Source organism: Oryctolagus cuniculus, chromosome 13 (genome assembly GCF_051225735.1).
Source record: "Oryctolagus cuniculus isolate XC-2025 breed Fujian yellow rabbit chromosome 13, ASM5122573v1, whole genome shotgun sequence".
NCBI classification, from domain to species: domain Eukaryota; kingdom Metazoa; phylum Chordata; class Mammalia; order Lagomorpha; family Leporidae; genus Oryctolagus; species Oryctolagus cuniculus.
In genome coordinates, this window is record NC_142879.1 from 98,618,703 (window position 1) to 98,636,509 (window position 17,807).

Below are 17,807 nucleotides of genomic sequence, written 5' to 3' on the forward strand. Positions count from 1 at the left end.
GTTTTTTTGGAATAGGTTGTGAAAATTTGATATCAGTTTTTTTTTATAACTGGCAGAATTCAGCAGTGAAGCTATCAGATCGAAGAATTTTCTTAGATGGAAGACACTTTTTAAATTTAAGGATTTTTAACTTGATTTGAGGGGCAGAGAGAGGGAAGGAGAGAGAATGTGAGCTTCCATCCACTGGTTCACTTCTCTAATGTCCACAGTAGCCCCCAGTTGGGGCAAAAGCTGGGAGCCTAGGACTCAAACCAGTTATCCCATGTGATTTTGTAGGAACCCAGTTATTTGAACTATCACTACTGCTTCCCAGGAAGCTGGAGTCAGGAGTGGAATCGGGTGTCAAATCTGGTGCTCCTAGGATGATGTGGGAATCCTAGCTGGTGCCTTAATTGCTAGGCCAAATGTCAACCTCTAAGAAAAATGTCTCTAATAGAGAAACCGTTCAGTCTGCTCATGATTGGCCTATTCATTTTTTCTATTTCTTCAAAATTCAACCTTGATAGGTTGTACCTGTCCAGTGATTTATTTGTAGAATTTCTAATGTGTTGTCATATGATTGTTCATAATGGCCTTTTATCATCCTTTATATTGCTATGGTAGTAGTTGTAATGTCTTCCTTTTCATCTCTAGTTTTGAGTATTTTTTTTTCATTGTCTTTAAAAAAAAAAAAAAAGAAAAGACATGTATTTATTTGAAAGGCAGAGTGACACAGAGAAAGACAGAAAGAAGTCTTTCATCCACTGGCTCACTCTCCTAATGGCTGGGCCAGGCTAAAGCCAGGACCCAGGAACTCCATCTAGGTCTCCCACGTGGGTGGCAGGGGCCCAAGTATTTGGACCATCTGACGCTGCTTTCCCAGGCCCTTTAGCAGGGAGCTGGATCAGAAACAAAGCAACTGGGAAATGAACCCGTGCCCCGATGTGGAATTCCAGCATTGCAAGTGGAAGCTTAGCCCACTATGTTGCGGTGCCAGCCCCACGATTCTCTTTTAAAAATCATAATTCTTCATTTCATTGATCTTTTCTATTTTGTAAAAGTCTCTATTTTGTTCATTTCTGCTCTGATCGCTTTTACTTTTTTCTTTCTACTAATTTTGAGTTTAGTTTGTTCTTTCTTCCCCTAGTATCTGAAGGTGCAATGTTAGGATGTTTATTTGAGATCTTTCTTCTTTTTGATATAGGTGTTCATTGTAGCAAACTTCTTTTTTATGGCCTCTTTTGCTGTGTCCCATGTATTTTGGTATTTTGTGCTTCTGTTTCTGTTTTCATTTATCTCAAGAAAGTTTCTACTTACCTTTTTAAATTTCATTGTTGGCCCATGGGTTGTTCAGGAGCATGTTGTTTAATTTTCACGTATTTTTGAAGTTTCCAAAGTCCCTATTATTTTTGATTTCTAGTTGTATAGCATTGTGGTCTGAAAATATACTTGATAGTATTTTGATTTTAAATTTGTTAAGACTTCTTTTGTGTTTAACCTATGTCATATCCTGGAGATAGCTCCAGGTGCAATTGAGAAGAATGTATATTCTATAGCTATTGGGTAAATAGTCTACTAATGCCCGTCAGACCCATTTAGTATGATTGCAGTTTAAATCCAATGTTTCCTTGTTTATTATCTGTCTATTGCTGAGAGTGGGGTGTTAAAGTCCCCAACCTTATTGTATGACAATTTATCTGTACTTTTAGGCCTATTTATATTTGCTTTATATGCTTAGATACTTCAGTGTTGGGTGCATATATATTTATAATTGCTATATCCTCTTACTGACTTGTTTCCTTTATCATTATGTAGTGACATTTTTGTCTCTTTTTACAATTTTAGACCTAAATTTTATTTTATTTGATGTATGTATAATTACCCAGCTTGCTTTTTGTTTTCATTTAGATATGCAATTTTTCTCCATTCTTTGACTTTCAGTATATATAGTGGGTCTTGTTTTTTTAAGGTTTATTTATTTATTTGAAAGTCAGAGTTACACAGAGACAAAAGGAGAGACAGACAGAGAGAGAGAGCTGGAGCTGCGCTGATCCGAAGCCAGGAGCTTCTTCTGGGTCTCCCATGAGGGTGCAGGGGCCCAAGGATTTGGGCCCTCTTCTACTGCTTTCCCAGGCCATTGCAGAGAGCTGGATCAGAAGTGGAGCAGCCGGGACTCAAACCGGCAACCATATGGGATGCTGGCACTGCAGGTGGCAGCTTTACCTGCTACACCACAGTGCCAGCCCCTTGGTCTTATTTTGAGAGACAGAGTTCTTATCTGCTAGTTTATTTCCTAAATGCCCACGAGCTGTGCACTGAGAACTCAGCTACTTGAGCCATCACCTGCTATCTCCTAAGGTGCATGGTAGCAGAAAGCTGGAATCAGGAGCTGTGCCAGGACTCAAATCTAAGTACTTGGATATGGGTTTTCTGAGAAGTGACATCTTAACCATTAGGCCAACTAACTGCCACATGGGTCTTGTTGTTGTTGTTGTTGTTTAATCTATTTAACCATTCTGTGTCCTTTAATTGGAGAATTTAATCCACTTTTGGTCAAGGTAATCACAGATAGGTAAGAACTTGCTACTGCTATTTTGTTATCGTTTTGTAGATTCTTTCTCCCTTTCTTCTTCTCTTACTGTCTTCCTTCATGGTTAAGTGATTTTCTCTAGTAGTGTGTTTGATTCTTTAAGTTTTACTTTTAGTGTATCTATTTTAGATTTTTATTTCTTTGTGCTTAGCATGAGGCTCACAAAAAAACCTTAATGACAACTTTTATTGCATTAAAAAACCCCGATGCTTTAACTTCTTTGCCCCTTCACATTTTGAATTATTGTTACAATTTACATTTCTATATTGCATTTCTCTTAGAATACCATTGTAATGAATTATTTTAATAGGTTTCTCTTTTTATATTCATACTAAAGATGTAAGTGGCTTACATGCCATGATGATATCTTGAACTTGGAGTATTCTGAACTTGACTGTGTATGCACTTACTTTTATCAGTGTTTTATACCTTCAGATATTTCCATGTTACTCATCAGCATGAAGAATTTACTTCAGCTTTTCCTTTATAGGACAGAGCTGGGTCTCCCATGTGGTAGCAGGGCGTTAAGTAGTTGGGCCATCCTCCACTGCTTTCCTAGGGGCATTAGCAGGGAGCTAGATCTGAAGTACAGCAACAGGGACTCAAATCAATGCTTTTATGGGATGCCAGTATTGTAGGCAGTGGCTTAACCTGCTGTGCCACAGATGCCAGCCCTCTCTTAAAGTCTTTGGTGTGTCCATTTTTATTTAACTGGTTTTGTTGTTGAATTGTAGGAGTTCTTTATATATTTTGGATGTTAACTGCTTATCAGATATATAATTTGTGAATATTTTCTCCCTTTCCATGAGTTGCCTTTTCACTTTGTTGATTTTGTCTTTTGATACACATAAATTTTTCATTTAACTTAGTCTAGTTTATCTACTTAAAATAGATAAAAACCTGTTTAAGAAACAGGCCTGGTTTTTTGTTGTTGCCTGTCCTTTTGAAGTCATATGTAAGAAATCATTGCCAAATTCAATGTGATGAAACCTTTCTCTGATGTTTTCTTTGAAGAGTTTTATAGTTTTATTTCTTATGGTCAGATCCATTTCAAATTAATTTTTGTATATGCTGAAAATTAAGGAGCCATTGTCATTCTTTTACATGTGGATATCCAGTTTTCCTAACATCATTTGTTTGTTGCAAAGATTATTCCCACTATTTAATGATACTAGCATGCTTTTTGAAAAGTACTTGACAATATCTGTGAGTGCTTATACCTAGGTTCTCTTTCCTGTTGATCTGTATGTCTGTCTTATGTCAGTATCACATTGTTTCGATTACTGTAGATTTATACTAGGCTTTGAAATCAGAAATCTCCAACTGCTTCCTTCTTTTCCAAGATTGTTTTAGTTAGTGAAGAATCCTTTGAGACTCTGAATTTTAGGATGATTTTTTCTGTTTCTTCCTTAGTTGTTATTGGAATTTTAATAGGGATTTACAGTGAGCTTGTAGTGGAATGTAAATCCAAGTCCAGGTTGGGATCCAAGTCATTTTGTGTCAATACTTTTAGTTGTTGTAGATCTTAGAGAAATGATTTGGGGAATTTTACTCCCTAGAAGTCCTTTTTTGTGTCATTCTGTGTTCATTTCAAATATGAAAGCTCCTGAGGAATATCTGCAGTTTGGAGGCTGTGCACATTGTTTGTCTTGGGAAACTGCATTTTCTGTAACCTTACAATGCAGTTGGGAGATTTGTAGCCTCTGGTAACAAAATAACTTGAAGACTTTTATCTAGTCCTCTCACATCAAGCCTGCATGCAATAAGTTGATGACTCTTACAGATTCAGTTTTGGAAAGTGCATGCATCAAATTATTATTTATACTCTTTAACATGTAAAGGAGTCTCCTTTCCATTCCAAATTTACTGAGATTTTCTCATGAATGGGTATTGAGTTTTACCAAATGCTTTTTTATTTATTGAGATAATCTTAGGCAATTTCTCTTGTTTAATTTATAAAGGTGGTAAATTACATTAATTGATTATGTAAAGTCAGTTTACAGTCAGCGCATATTTAACTTATTTATAGTAGGTGATCTTTCTTTTGCAGCATTGGGTCATGTCACTAAAATTTTATTTACTATTTTATTTCTATGTTCATAAATGATGAGGTGGCTGATCTTCAAGGATGAACCGTTTCTTCCAGTACTTATGCTTTTTCTTTCCCAACCCCTACCCCATGAACCTGGGCTGTTCCTGTTACTAAGCTTAACCTTTGGGATGCAGCAGGGTTAGGGCTGTGCTGTTTCTGAGCAGAAGCCTTAGAAAGGCCTGGAATCTTCATCTTTCTCTCTTTGGGGAACTGCCGGCCGCCTTGCAACAAGTCTTGCTACCCTACTGCGGAATCACAGAAAGCCTGCATGGTGCAGTAGAAATTCTGAGGCCTTGTGGAGAGAGGGAGAGGGAGGGGGAGAGAGATTGATTGATTCAGTCATCCGTGCATCTTAGCTGAGTTAATCTTACAACTGTCACCACCAAGCACCACATATATTATGGAACCATCTTGGAATTCCAGCCTGATTGGCTGTAGCCTCAGCTAACTTCACATCAAATGGAACAAATACCCAGGTGGATCCAATCCATCAGAATAATGAGAGATACTAATTTTTTTAAAAAATATATTTATTTATTTATTTGAAAGGCAGAGTTACAGAGAGGCAAAGGCAGGAAGAGAGAGAAGTCCTCCATCCACTGATCCACTCCCCAAATGGCTATAACAGCCAGAGCTGGGCTGACTTGAAGCCAGTAACTTGAATTTTTTTTCTGGGTTCCCATGTGGGTGCAGGAGCCCAAGCATTTGGTCCATCTTCCACTGCTCCCTCCGGGCACATTAGCAGGAAGCTGGATTGGAAGTGGAGCAGCTGGGACTTGACCCAGCACCCAGATGGGGATGCCTGCACTGTGGACTGCAGCTTTACTTGCCACACCACAGCTCTGGCTCCATTAAATGATTTTTTTAAGCCATTGAGTTTTGGAGTAATTTGTTATGCTTCACCCTAAAACCCAACCACTTTTCTTGTCTGGGTTTTTTATCAAAATTAAATCAGCTTTAAAAAATAAGTTAACAATGTTCCCCTTTTTTCCTATTTCTTTGAAGAGTTATGTGAGCTTGGAATTAACTGTTGTTTGTATGTTTAGTTGAACTTGCCTGAAAACCTTCCTGGTTCTGGTATTCCCTTTGTGGGAACATTTTAAGAGTTGATTTTATTTCTTGATGGATTAAACTAGTAGTTCTCATGCTGAGCTCCGAGGCTTCTCCGTATGTTGCAGTAAACTCGCAGGGTATGTGTGGCAAGATTACTTGCAATTTTAGACGGAAACACACTCATCCCTGATGTCTGTTGGGCACGACATGCACTTCTAACTTGAAGAAGTTCATGGTTTCAACATTAGGTCATATTCCTTTCATTGACATATCTTTAAGAAGCCAGTTTTAATGTGGGTGTGCTGACCAAAAGCATGCAGAAATTAATGTGGAACAGGAAATGAGGGTTGCAGTGATCAATATGATTCTATGGCTTGAGAGCTATGTAATACTCAATGATCCACATACCCCGGAAGTCAGAGATATCACTTTCTTCTTTCAATTTGTATTTTTTTCCTCAAATGACTCAAATTATTAGGACATAATATATGCTTTCTGTTTGTTGTCTATCTGCTAGAGGTTTATGAATCTTAGTATTCTTTGACAAAACAGATTTTGGCTGTTTCCACGGTACCACAGCATTTATTTTTATACTTTCTGCTGGTTTTTCAGTATTTCCTTAGAGCAGCAGGTGCTTGGGCCTGCCTTTGCTACTATTTTGCTGATGTCACTCTTGAGCTTTCTTTGGATAGACTATGCATGATATATCTTTTCCCATTCTTTTACCTTTCATCACTATATTGAAGCTGATTTCTCCTTATATGGCAGCACATAATTAGGTCATTTTTATGTATTTAAACAATCCCTGTCTTTAAATGTCATGTTTAGATGATTTGCATTTAATGTAATTATTGATACTGTTGGATTTGGAGCCACGATTTTATGAGCTGTTTTCTGCCTGTTCCCTGTTTGTTATTCTTTGGGCCCCTTTTCCTGCTTTATCTCATTGTTAGTTAAAGACTTTTAGTGTTCTGTTTTCATGTGTCTATTGTGATTTTTTTTTTTTACTCTTCATGTAGCTTGTTTACTGATTTTTGTTTCTTTTTTTGTTTGTTTGTTTTTGGAATGCTCTAGCTACTAAAATAGTCTAGCTCCATCACTATTTTACCACATTAGGTAGAATACAAAAACTTCATCACCACATAGATCCCTGTATTCCCTAACCCTTTATTTTTATCTTACTATGTCTACATACGTTGAAAAAACTCAATTGTCATTGTTGTTTTCAATTGTCAAACATATCTTAAAGAGCTAAAATTAGTCTGTTATAGTTACCCGGAACTTTCAAGCTTCTTTGTTATCATTTTCCTCCTCTTTAAAGAATACCCTTTAGCATTTCTTTTGGAGTAGGTCTGTTGGCAATAAATTATCTCAGTTTTGCTTTATTTGAGAACGTCTCTCATCTTCATTCCAGAAGGATATTTTTCATTGGATATAGAGTTCTGGGCTGACAGTCTTTTCCTTTCAGCACATTAAATATGTTCTATTTCCTTCTGGCTTCCCTGGTTTCTGCTGAGAAATCCACAGGCATTTGAATCCTTGCTCTGATGCATTACATCATCTCACTCTGGTTGCTTCCAAAGCTCTTTCTTGTCTTTATTTTTCAGCTGTTTAATTATGATGTGGCTGAGTCTGTATCTATCATAGCTGAGGTTCACTGAACATCTTAAACCTCAAAAGACACTGAGATTTAGATCTTTTGTCAAATGGAGATTCTCAGCCATCATTTCTTTAAATACTGGGTTGTTTTTTGTTTTTTGTTTTTTTTTTCTTCTGCATCATACTCTTTCTTCTCCCCTTCTAGGACTCTGGTGGCATGAATGTTAAACATTATAATGTTATCTCACTGGTCTCTGAAACTTTTTCATTTTGCTTTTTTCCAGCCTTTTTCTTGCTGTTGTTGATCAGGCAATTTCTATTGATCCTTTATGAAATTCATCGTCTCTTTCTCTCATCTCCATTCCTTTGCTGAGTGTATCCATTGAGTTTTCAATTTTTCTGTAGTTATATTTGTCAGTTATAAATTTTTTACTTGGTTTTTGTCAGGAGAGGCAGTCTCCTTCATGCAGGCTTGTGACTCTCTTTTGGCTGTGTAAGAATAGACCTTGGGCCTGGAACACTTTCTTTCAAAAAGATGGAGCCCACACAGCCTGTGCCAACTTCATCTAAACCTTGTGTGAGAATATCTTTCCTTGTTTTAAGCTCTGTGTGTGCTACTTTGTTCTGTGTAAGACTGCACATCAGTAGCTCTCAGGATGCTCCAACCCTAGTCTTCAGTATTTCAGACTTCAAGGGTGGAGGGGAGAGGAGCTTCTATGGGGAGACAAGAGGGGTGCGCCCAAGCCAGTTGCCCTGCATTGGCTGCTGGGTGGACCAGCTAGCCATAGGGAACTGATGCATACTCTGTCTGTTCTCTGTGTGAGTAAAAGCCTTGTTCCACCCAGTGCTTACCTGTGTTGCATCTTCTCGGGCAGCTCCAAGACCACGATGCAGGGGGCAACACTGCTTGGAGTTCTATTCCCGGTGGCTGGCACTGTGATGAGCTTAGCTTCCGCAGAGCTGGAATCCTCCCATGGGTGCTGATAACTAGTACATGGTGTTATGCTTAACAGTTTTCATTTATCTCTCCTATTCCTTTGCTGGGATATTCTACCTCTTCACTAATTTCACGAGCTTTCATCCTTCCTGGAGCATTCTCACAACTATTGGCTTAAATTATTGTGAGCTAACACTCGTTTCATCTCAGCATTACTATCTATTCATTATCTCTTTCCATGGAATTTAAAGGTTTTTTTCTTTTTTTAAGATTCATCTATTTGTCAGTCAGAGTCACAGAGAGAGAGAGAAAGAGAGAGGGAGATCTCTTTAGTGATATTTGAAATTCTTTTCTTCCACAGTGTGCCTGTTATTATTTATTTTTCAGAGACTTCAATTAGCTCCTTCATGCATTACCTTGGGTTTTTTAAAAACTGTGCTTAATGGGACAGACAAGATGGAGAGCGTTGCATCAGAACAGGAACCTAGGCTATGGCCCTCTGCAGGAGAAGAGGGTGGTCTCCACACGATCAAGTTTCCTTGTAATTTTTTGCTTGTTGGAAGAACTTGAAGAAGGACAAAAAGCACTTGGCGATGGTACCATTAGCTGGGAATTCCCAGATGAGGAGGATGTGATACTTACAAGGGGGACAGATGTGATTATTGGGCCACCAAGGACAAATTATGGAAACGGAACATACAGCCTAAAAGTGGAATGTGGACCTAAATACCCAGAAGCTCTTCCATCAGTTAGATTTGTAACAGAAACATATGACTGGGCTAAACAATTCCAGTGGAACAGTGGATGCATGGAGCAAGCCAATATTAGCAAAATGACAAAACTGATACAGCATTGAAGTTATGCTTCATGAGGTAAGGTGTCTCATGATGTCCAAAGAAAATATGAAGATCTTACAACCACCTGAAGGACAAACCCCCAGAAACTACTTTTAATGGATCTCAAACTGGCCTTAAATCAACAACCTACTCATATTAATGTCTGGAATAATTGCACAATGCAGGGCCAGCGCTGCGGCTCACTAGGCTAATCCTCCGCCTTGCGGCGCCTGCACACCAGGTTCTAGTCCTGGTCGGGGCGCCGAATTCTGTCCCGGTTGCCCCTCTTCCAGGCCAGCTCTCTGCTGTGGCCAGGGAGTGCAGTGGAGGATGGCCCAAGTGCTTGGGCCCTGCACCCCATGGGAGACCAGGAGAAGTACCTGGCTCCTGCCATTGGATCAGCGCGGTGCGCCGGCCGCAGCGGCCATTGGAGGGGAACCAATGGCAAAAAGAAGACCTTTCTCTCTGTCTCTCTCTCTCACTGTCCACTCTGCCTGTCCAAAAAAAAAAAAAAATAGCACAATGCAGAATACCCACACAGTCAGCAAAGAATTCCAACTGGCACACGTGACCCGGATATCTGTAAGAATATATGTTATATATGTATACTCATTATGTTTGCAGGTAGTAGGAGAAAAAAATGTAGCACAACTTTTCTTTCTCTTGTTGAGGCACTGTCATTTAAACATAAACCTGGGGTGCTCCAAATAGGATTCAGATTTATTTACATGATGCAAGTATGGCAAGATGTCTCCCATGGCAGTAGAAATGTGTGTTTCTGAAAAGTAAAAATCTCAGGGCTGGCACTGTGGTGTAGTGGGTGAAGCTATCACTTGCAGTGCTGACATCCCATATGGGTGGGATGCTCCACTTCTGATATAGCTCCCTGCTGTGGCCTGGGAAACCAGTGGAAGGTGGCCTGAATCCTTGCCCCCCCATCTCTCTCTCTCTCTCTCTCTCTCTTTCTCTTTCTCTTTCTCTTTCTCTCTCTCTGCCTTCTGTAACTCTGACTTTCAAATAAATAAATAAATCTTTTTAAAAAATCCCAGGAAGGACAAACAGTAAACAATAATGGCATGCTTTATCCATCTTGCTTCAGGAAAGAGCTGCAGTTGAAATTGTTCAAAGTATTGTCACAAATTGTGTTAAATTTTGGTGTGGGTACTGACTAGTAGTATAAAAATATGTTCAGGTTTTTTTGTTTTGTGTGGTTTTTTTTTTTTTTTTTTGGCCAGGCAGAGTTAGACAGTGAGAGAGAAACACAGAGAGAGTTATAGACAGTGAGAGACAGAGAGAAAGGTCTGCCTTCCATTGGTTTACTCCCCTAATGGCCACCACAGCCAGCGCTGTGCCAGTCCAAAGCCAGGAGCCGGGTACTTCCTCGCAGTCTCCCATGCGGGTGCAGGGCCCAATCACTTGGGCCATCTTCCACTGTCCTCCCAGGCCACAGCAGAGAGCTGGACTGGAAGAGGAGCAACTGGGACAGAATCTGGTGCCCCAACCGGGACTAGAACCCAGGGTGCCGGCACCGCAGGTGGAGGATTAGCCAAGTGAGCCACTGCGCTAGCCCAGGGTTGTTTTGATACTTGTATTTAAAATAAAAAAAAAAAAAAGCTGGGGTTGATGAATTTCTTCCAAAAGCTGTTCCTGTGTTGTAATAGACATGGTAAATATTTGTTTAAAGTCTTTGTTTAATAAACCATGCAGTTAAGCACTAAATAAAGTCAACAGAAAAGGAAACGGGTATATAGATATGTGGTTTTGAGATAAAAGTCTTAAAATATAAATAAAATTTGTAAATTGTCTTTGAGAGGAAAAAAAAAAGAACAGGAATCTTTATTCTACATCCTTACCTTCTCACAGCCCAGTTACAATAATATTTGAATATTCATATAAAATGTAGAAACTTTGGGGCCAGCGCTGTGCCACAATGAGTTAAGCCATGGCCTGCAGTCTTGGCTGCTCCATTTCCAATCCAGCTCCCTGCTGATGTTCCTGGGAAAGCAGTGGAAGATGGCCCAAGTGCTTGGGCCCCGGAACCCATGTGGGAGATGTGGAAGAAGCTCCTGGTTCTTGGTTTAGGACTGGCCTACCTCCAGTCGTTGTGGCCATTTGGGGAGTGAAACCAGGGGATGGAAGATCTCTCTCTGTCCCTTTTTCTTTCTGTTACTCTGCCTTTCAAATAAGTAAATACATATTTTTAAAAATGTAGAAACCTTACAACTGTATATGTCTGTGTTTCTCTTGTCCTTCATCCTTTATGCTATAGTTGCTAAAAATCTTTTGTTTACAAATACTATGAATTTTATGATATTAATCTAGTGTTTACTTTTTATAGTAATAGGCAGTATAAAGAAATCAAGGACAATTAAAGCCAAAAAATCTTTTGCATTAAGCCAAATATTTACCATTTCTTATGCTCTTCACTTCTGAAGGTTCACATTTTCATCTGATATTAACTTTCATTTTGAAGAACTTCCTTTAGCATTTCTTTTGTCAGTTAGCTACTGACAAATTATTTTCTTTTATATGAAAATATATGTATTTTGCCTTGATTTGTTAAGATTGTTTTTACCACTTGTCATAGGACTCCAAATCCCATTAAGCTTGTTAGTAAAAATACCGTCTTAATTGTTAAAGTGATCATATTAAATGTTAAAGTGAACATATAGAAAGGATTAAGTGTCAAAGTGATCATATAAATAGGATCAAGTGCCTGGTAATAATAATAGATAGAATTTAAAAGGAGAGAATGTTCCAACATGGAAGCAGTCCACACAGCAGACTCATAGAATGACAATCGCTTCAAGTAACACTCTGACCTCAGAATCAGCCATTAAAGCTTCAGTCTGGGTGAAAAACCCGTGACAGCATTTCAGGCATGGAAACCCAAGATATTGTGGCAAAAAATGTTCTATATGAAGGACCTCTGTGAGTGAGACCCCAGCGAAAAGATGTGGCCAAGGAGGAGAGAACTTCCATTTTTTGCTTATGGCCTTGTCCAAATACTGATGGAGTTTGTGGACTCAAAAGGCTGCCATAGCCTAGGCAGCTCATGTCAAGAGCCTCAGGTGGTCACTGACATCGTACATAAGAATGTTAATTGTTAAATTAACAACAGGAGTCACGGTGCACTAACTCTCCATGCAGGACCTTTGTCCTCAATGAGTTGTATTATGAGAATTAACTGTAAAACTAGTTCTCAAACAAGCTGTGGTGTGTGTGTGTGTGTGTGTGTGTGTGTGTACAAATTGTTGAAATCTTTACTTGGTGTGGAGTTGCTCTTCTGTGTACAAAGTTAATTGAAAATGAATCTTAATGGCGAATGGGACTGGCAAGGGGAGAGGGAGGATGAGAAGAGTGGGAATGTGGGTGGGAGGCTGGATGTGGTAGAAAGAGTAACTATATTCCTAAAGTTGTACTTTTGAAATTTGTTTTCCTTAAAAAATAAATAAAAAATAATAACTTAGAAAAAAAAAGATTGTTTTTACCAAATAGGGAACTCTGGGTTGACAGGTTTTGTTTTGTTTTGTTTTGTAACTTTAAAGATGTTATGCTTCTCTCTTCTGGTTTCATTCAGATCTGATGTAAAAATCAGCCAATAGCTAAACTGATCTTCCCCTCTATGTAGTGTGTTGCATTTCTGTTGTTATTGTCAAGATTCTCTCTTTAGACTTGGCCATCAGCAGTTTGGCAGTTTATGATAGACCTCAGCATGTTCTTTGTGTTTGTAAAACATAGTACTTGCTGAAAATCTTTTTTTCCCCTGAAAGGCCTCACATATTTATTACTGAACCAACCCACTTGTCAAAGCCCCAGTCAAACATGCCCACCTGTCCAGATGATGGTGACATCTTCAGCTTGATATGGTTAAGAAGATAGTGACCTTGATACAGCATGGATACATGTGTCATCCATCTCAAGTGCAATTCCTTTTAGTCCCGGCTTGGTTCTTCTCCAATGTCTCCTCTTGTAAGTTATACCCGATTTTATTATCAGTTTTCATCTGAATCCATGGGGGAATGGGAGATTTTGTTTTTGTTTTCTTGACAAGAATCTCTTGATTCTGAAGGTCTTGTGAGAAAACATGGTGAGGAAAGTTAGGTGTACCCACCAGTCTGGCGGAGAGAGGGAGAAAGGAGGGAACAGATTGAAGGATGCATTTAGAAGCTGAGCATCTTGAATCCATAAATTGACACCTTTTTGAAGATTTCAGGAAAATTTCAGTCACTATTTCTTTAAATCCCTTTTCCCCCTCCTTTTTGGATTATAGTTATACTTGCAAGGGGTATTCAAAAGTTCATGGAAAATTCACATTACTGCTTGTTCAACAAAGATGAACAAAAAGTTCATGGAATATGAACTTTTTGAAGACCTGTCATGTCGTATTACCTTACAGATCCCTAAAATTTTATCTTTGTTTTATTCAATCTTCGCACTCTCCTCTTTTCATTGTGTGAATTCTATTGATCAACCATCGAGTTTTATTTACTCTTTCTTCTGCCCTCTCCACTTGACCACTAAACCCATTCAGCAAATTTTTCTTTCATAAATTAAAGTTTTATTTCCAGAAATTTCTTTTGTTTCCCTCTTTCTTTCACTCATTTCTATTTCTCCCTAAACATGTATTATTTTACTTCACTGAGTTCAGTTACAGTGGCTACTTTGACATCCTTGCCTGTTCCTTCCAACATCTGGTTCATCTCAAACTTTATATTCATTTGTCTTCTTTTCTCTAGAGGACAAATTCCATTTTCTGGGGTTTTGTGTTTTCGTATGAGTGTGAGGTAATTTTGGACATCCTGGACATTAAAAATGTTAAATTGTGGGAGACCAGGAAGAAGCACCTGGCTCCTGGCTTTGGATCAGCACAGTGCCGGCCGTAGCAGCCATTTTGGGGAGTGAACCAATGGAAGGAAGACCTTTCTCTCTGTCTCTTTCACTGTCTATAACTCTACTTGTCAAAAAAAAAAAGTTAAGTTGTGAAGAACTGGGATTCTGTTTTTTGGTTTGGTTTGGTTTTGTATGTTGTTTCTTGGTTTCAGCAGCAGTGACCTTGGATAGGCAATGACCTTGAGTCTCAGTTCATTTCTTCTCTCTTGATCAAATCTTCTTTGAGTCAGTCCCACATAAGTGTAGTTCAAAGACCAGCCAGAGAGGATCTGGGGAATCCTTCTCTTATTTTCTGTTCTGGGATTTCATGTGTGGGTGTGTGTGTGAAATTTCCCTGGATTCTGTTTCTAGTCATGCAAGACATGAATGATGCTTCCCCAACAGCACCCTTCGGGTCCTCTGTGCCATACTTGCTGCATCTGGCTCACCTAAAAGCTGCCAGGCCAGTCACTTGGTCTGCACAAGTGTCTTCCTCTGAATGTGGACTCCCCAGGCTATGCATGTGAGTACCATCCCATTCTCTTATACCCAGAAGGAGTTGCTTTTAGCATCATGCCTGAATTTTATGGTTCTTTTCTGCTTGAGTGTTGGTTTGCTAGGTTCTTATTAGTCATTATCAGAAACTAAAGACCTTCTTCATCTCATTATAAAAAGGCTTTGGATTTCTGTCACATTTGCTATTCGTCTTTTTCATTAAATTTTCAACAATGTTTTATATTTTTAGATCCTGCCAACAAAGATAGTAAGCTTGTTCTCTCTTTCTCCCCCTCTTTCAGTATTTTCAAATTAATCATCATTGAGCCGGCGCCGTGGCTCAATAGGCTAATCCTCCACCTTGCGGCGCCGGCACACCGGGTTCTAGTCCCGGTTGGGGCGCCGGATTCTGTCCCGGTTGCCCCTCTTCCAGGCCAGCTCTCTGCTATGGCCAGGGAGTGCAGTGGAGGATGGCCCAGGTGCTTGGGCCCTGCACCCCATGGGAGACCAGGAAAAGCACCTGGATCCTGGCTCCTGCCATCGGATCAGCGCGGTGCGCCGGCTGCAGCGGCGGCCATTGGAGGGTGAACCAACGGCAAAGGAAGACCTTTCTCTGTCTCTCTCTCTCACTGTCCACTCTGCCTGTCAAAAAAAAAAAAAAAAAAAAAAAAAAATTAATCATCATTGCCAGTATAAAGGTATGCTACTGAATTTTAAAAATTCTTCCTGTCATTTATGCCCCCATGTTACTAAAATTTTATTTTAATTATTTTGAGATCTTTTTTGTTTCCAGAGGGAAAAATATACCTCTGTATAGTGATTGTACCTTATTATTTTTATTTCCCTTCATGCTGGAATATCCCATATTTGCTTTCTACTTTTCATTGAAAATTCAAAAATTCAACTTCTCTACAACTGACCTCATATACCTCTCCCAAGGTCAGGCCATGACTTCCCTAAAAATTAAATGAATAGTTTGAAAGGGGCCTTTTAGAATAGAGAGGAATTAAGGCTCATTTTTCTCTTTTCCAACTTTACCAATTTGTTTAAAATTACCAAAAAGAACATATCCAAATACAATGTCTTGGAAGAGGTTTTAGGTAAAACAGTAAGCTCTGGTTTGTTAGAAACAGTCATGAAAGTAGAAGGGGTAGATTAACTTCTAGTGTTAGTTTTTTTGTTGTTGTTAAAGGCAGAGTACACTCTGGGGAAAAAAAAAAAACTAAATGAAAGATCTCTGCAAGTGAGATCCCAGTGGAAAGAATGGGTCATCAAAGAAGGAGGTACCTTTCTCTGAAGGGAGGAGAGAACTTCCACTTTGACCATGGCCTTGTCTAAATATGATCAGAGTCAGTGAACTCAGGGGGCTTCCATAGCCTTGGCAGCTCATGACAAGAGCCTAGGGTGATTACTGAGGCCATAAACAAGAGTGTCAATTTGTTAAGTCAACAATAGGAGTCACTGTGCACTTACTCCTCATGTAGGATCTTTGTCCTTAGTGTGCTGTACATTGAGATTTAATGCTATAACTAGTACTCAAACAGTATTTTTCACTTTATGTTTCTGTGTGGGAGCAAACTGTTGAAATATTTACTTAATGTATGCTAAACTGATCTTCTGTATATAAAGAGAAACGAAAATGAATCTTGATGTGAATGGAAGGGGAGAGGGAGTAGGAAAGGGGAGGGTTGCGGGTGGGAGGGACGTTATGGGGGGGAAGAAAAAAATAAAATTGGAAATGATAATAAAAAAAAGGCAGAGTTGAGCAAATTTTTAAAAAAATTCTATAGTAAAAGTGCAGTGAGAAAAATTAATTTTTTGGTTGAAATGATGAAGTGCAGAATTAAATTACATAGATAAGTCATGTCAACATTTGCCCTTGGAATATCCAGAAAATTGAGTACAAAATGAGGATGTTTTTTCAAAATTTTATTTAAGTTATGCAAGTTTCATGTATTTCATATTTACAGATTTAGGAACATAGCGATACTTCCCACTCTACCTTCCCTCCTGCCCACATGCTAACCTTTCTTCCTCCTTCCTTTCTTACCATTCATACTCTTAATTTTTACAAAGATCTGTTTTCAGTTTACTTAATGATCATAAAGTTAACCCTATAATACGTAAAAGAGTTCAACAAAGAGTAAGAAGAAAAAAAAACACTGTTTCTCATCAGAAGAGACAAGGGCTATAAAAAGCCATTGAATATAAAAATGTCCATTTCACTTCAATACATTATATTTTAGGTACTCCATTAGTTCCTTGAATCAGAGAAAACATGGTATCTGTCTTTTTGGGACTGGCTTATTTCACAGAGTATAATGGCTTCCAGTTGTAAAAGACAGATTTCGTTTTTTTTACAGCTGAGTAGTACTCCACAGTGTATATATCCCATAATTCCTTTATGCAGTCATTAGCTGATGGACTTGTAGGTTGATTGCTAATATAACATCTTAGCTATTGTGAATTCTGCTGTAAGGAACATGGGAGTATAGATAACTCATATGCTGATTTCTTTTGGTTTGGACAAATTCCCAGGAATGGGATGGTTGTATCATACCATATCATATCATATGATACCTCTATGCTGTCTTCCAAAGTGGCTACATAGGCTGGCGCCATGGCTCACTTGGCTAATACTCCTCCTGTGGCACCAGCACCCCGGGTTCTAGTCCCGATTGGGGCACCGGTTCTGTCCCAGTTGCTACTCTTCCAGTCCAGCTTTCTGCTGTGGCCCAGGAAGGCAGTGGAGGATGGCCCAAGTGCCTGGGCCCTGCACCCACATGGAAGACCAGGAGGAAGTACTTGGCTCCTGGCTTTGGATTGGCGCAGCGTGCCAGCTGTAGTGGCCATTTGGGGGGTGAACCAATGGAAAAGGGAGACCTTTCTCTTGTCTCTCTCTCTCACTGTCTAACTCTGCCTGTCAAAAAAAATCCAAAGTGGCTACATGACTTTACATTCCCATCAAAAGGAAATTAGGGTATTTTCTTCCCCACATCCTCACCAGCATTTATTGTTTGTTGATTTCTGCATGAGAGCCATTCTAACTGGAGTGAGGTGAAACCTTACTGTGATTTTGATTTGCATTTCCCTGATGGCTAGTGATTCTGAACATTTTTTCAAGTGTTTATTGGACATTTGAATGTCCTCTCTTGAAAAATGCCTGTTCAAGTCCTTTGCCCATTTCTCAACTGGACTGTTTGTTTTATTGTAGTTGAATTTCTTGAGATAGTTGTAGATTCTAGATATTAATCCATTATCAGTTGCATTGTTTGCAAATATTTTCTCCCATTCTGTCAGTTGCCTCTTTACTTTGTTGAGTGTTTCTTTTGCAGTACAGAAGCTTCTCAATTT

The 17,807-nt window shown here is 39.1% G+C and overlaps 1 long non-coding RNA gene and 1 pseudogene across 7 annotated transcripts in view; both read left to right on the top strand.

Moving 5' to 3' along the window:
* LOC127488133 (uncharacterized) overlaps nt 1-17,807 on the top strand; it is a 36,106-nt gene that overhangs the window by 12,446 nt on the left and 5,853 nt on the right. The window lies entirely within an intron of this gene.
* LOC149122789 (ubiquitin-conjugating enzyme E2 variant 2 pseudogene) lies at nt 8,681-9,515 on the top strand (annotated as a pseudogene).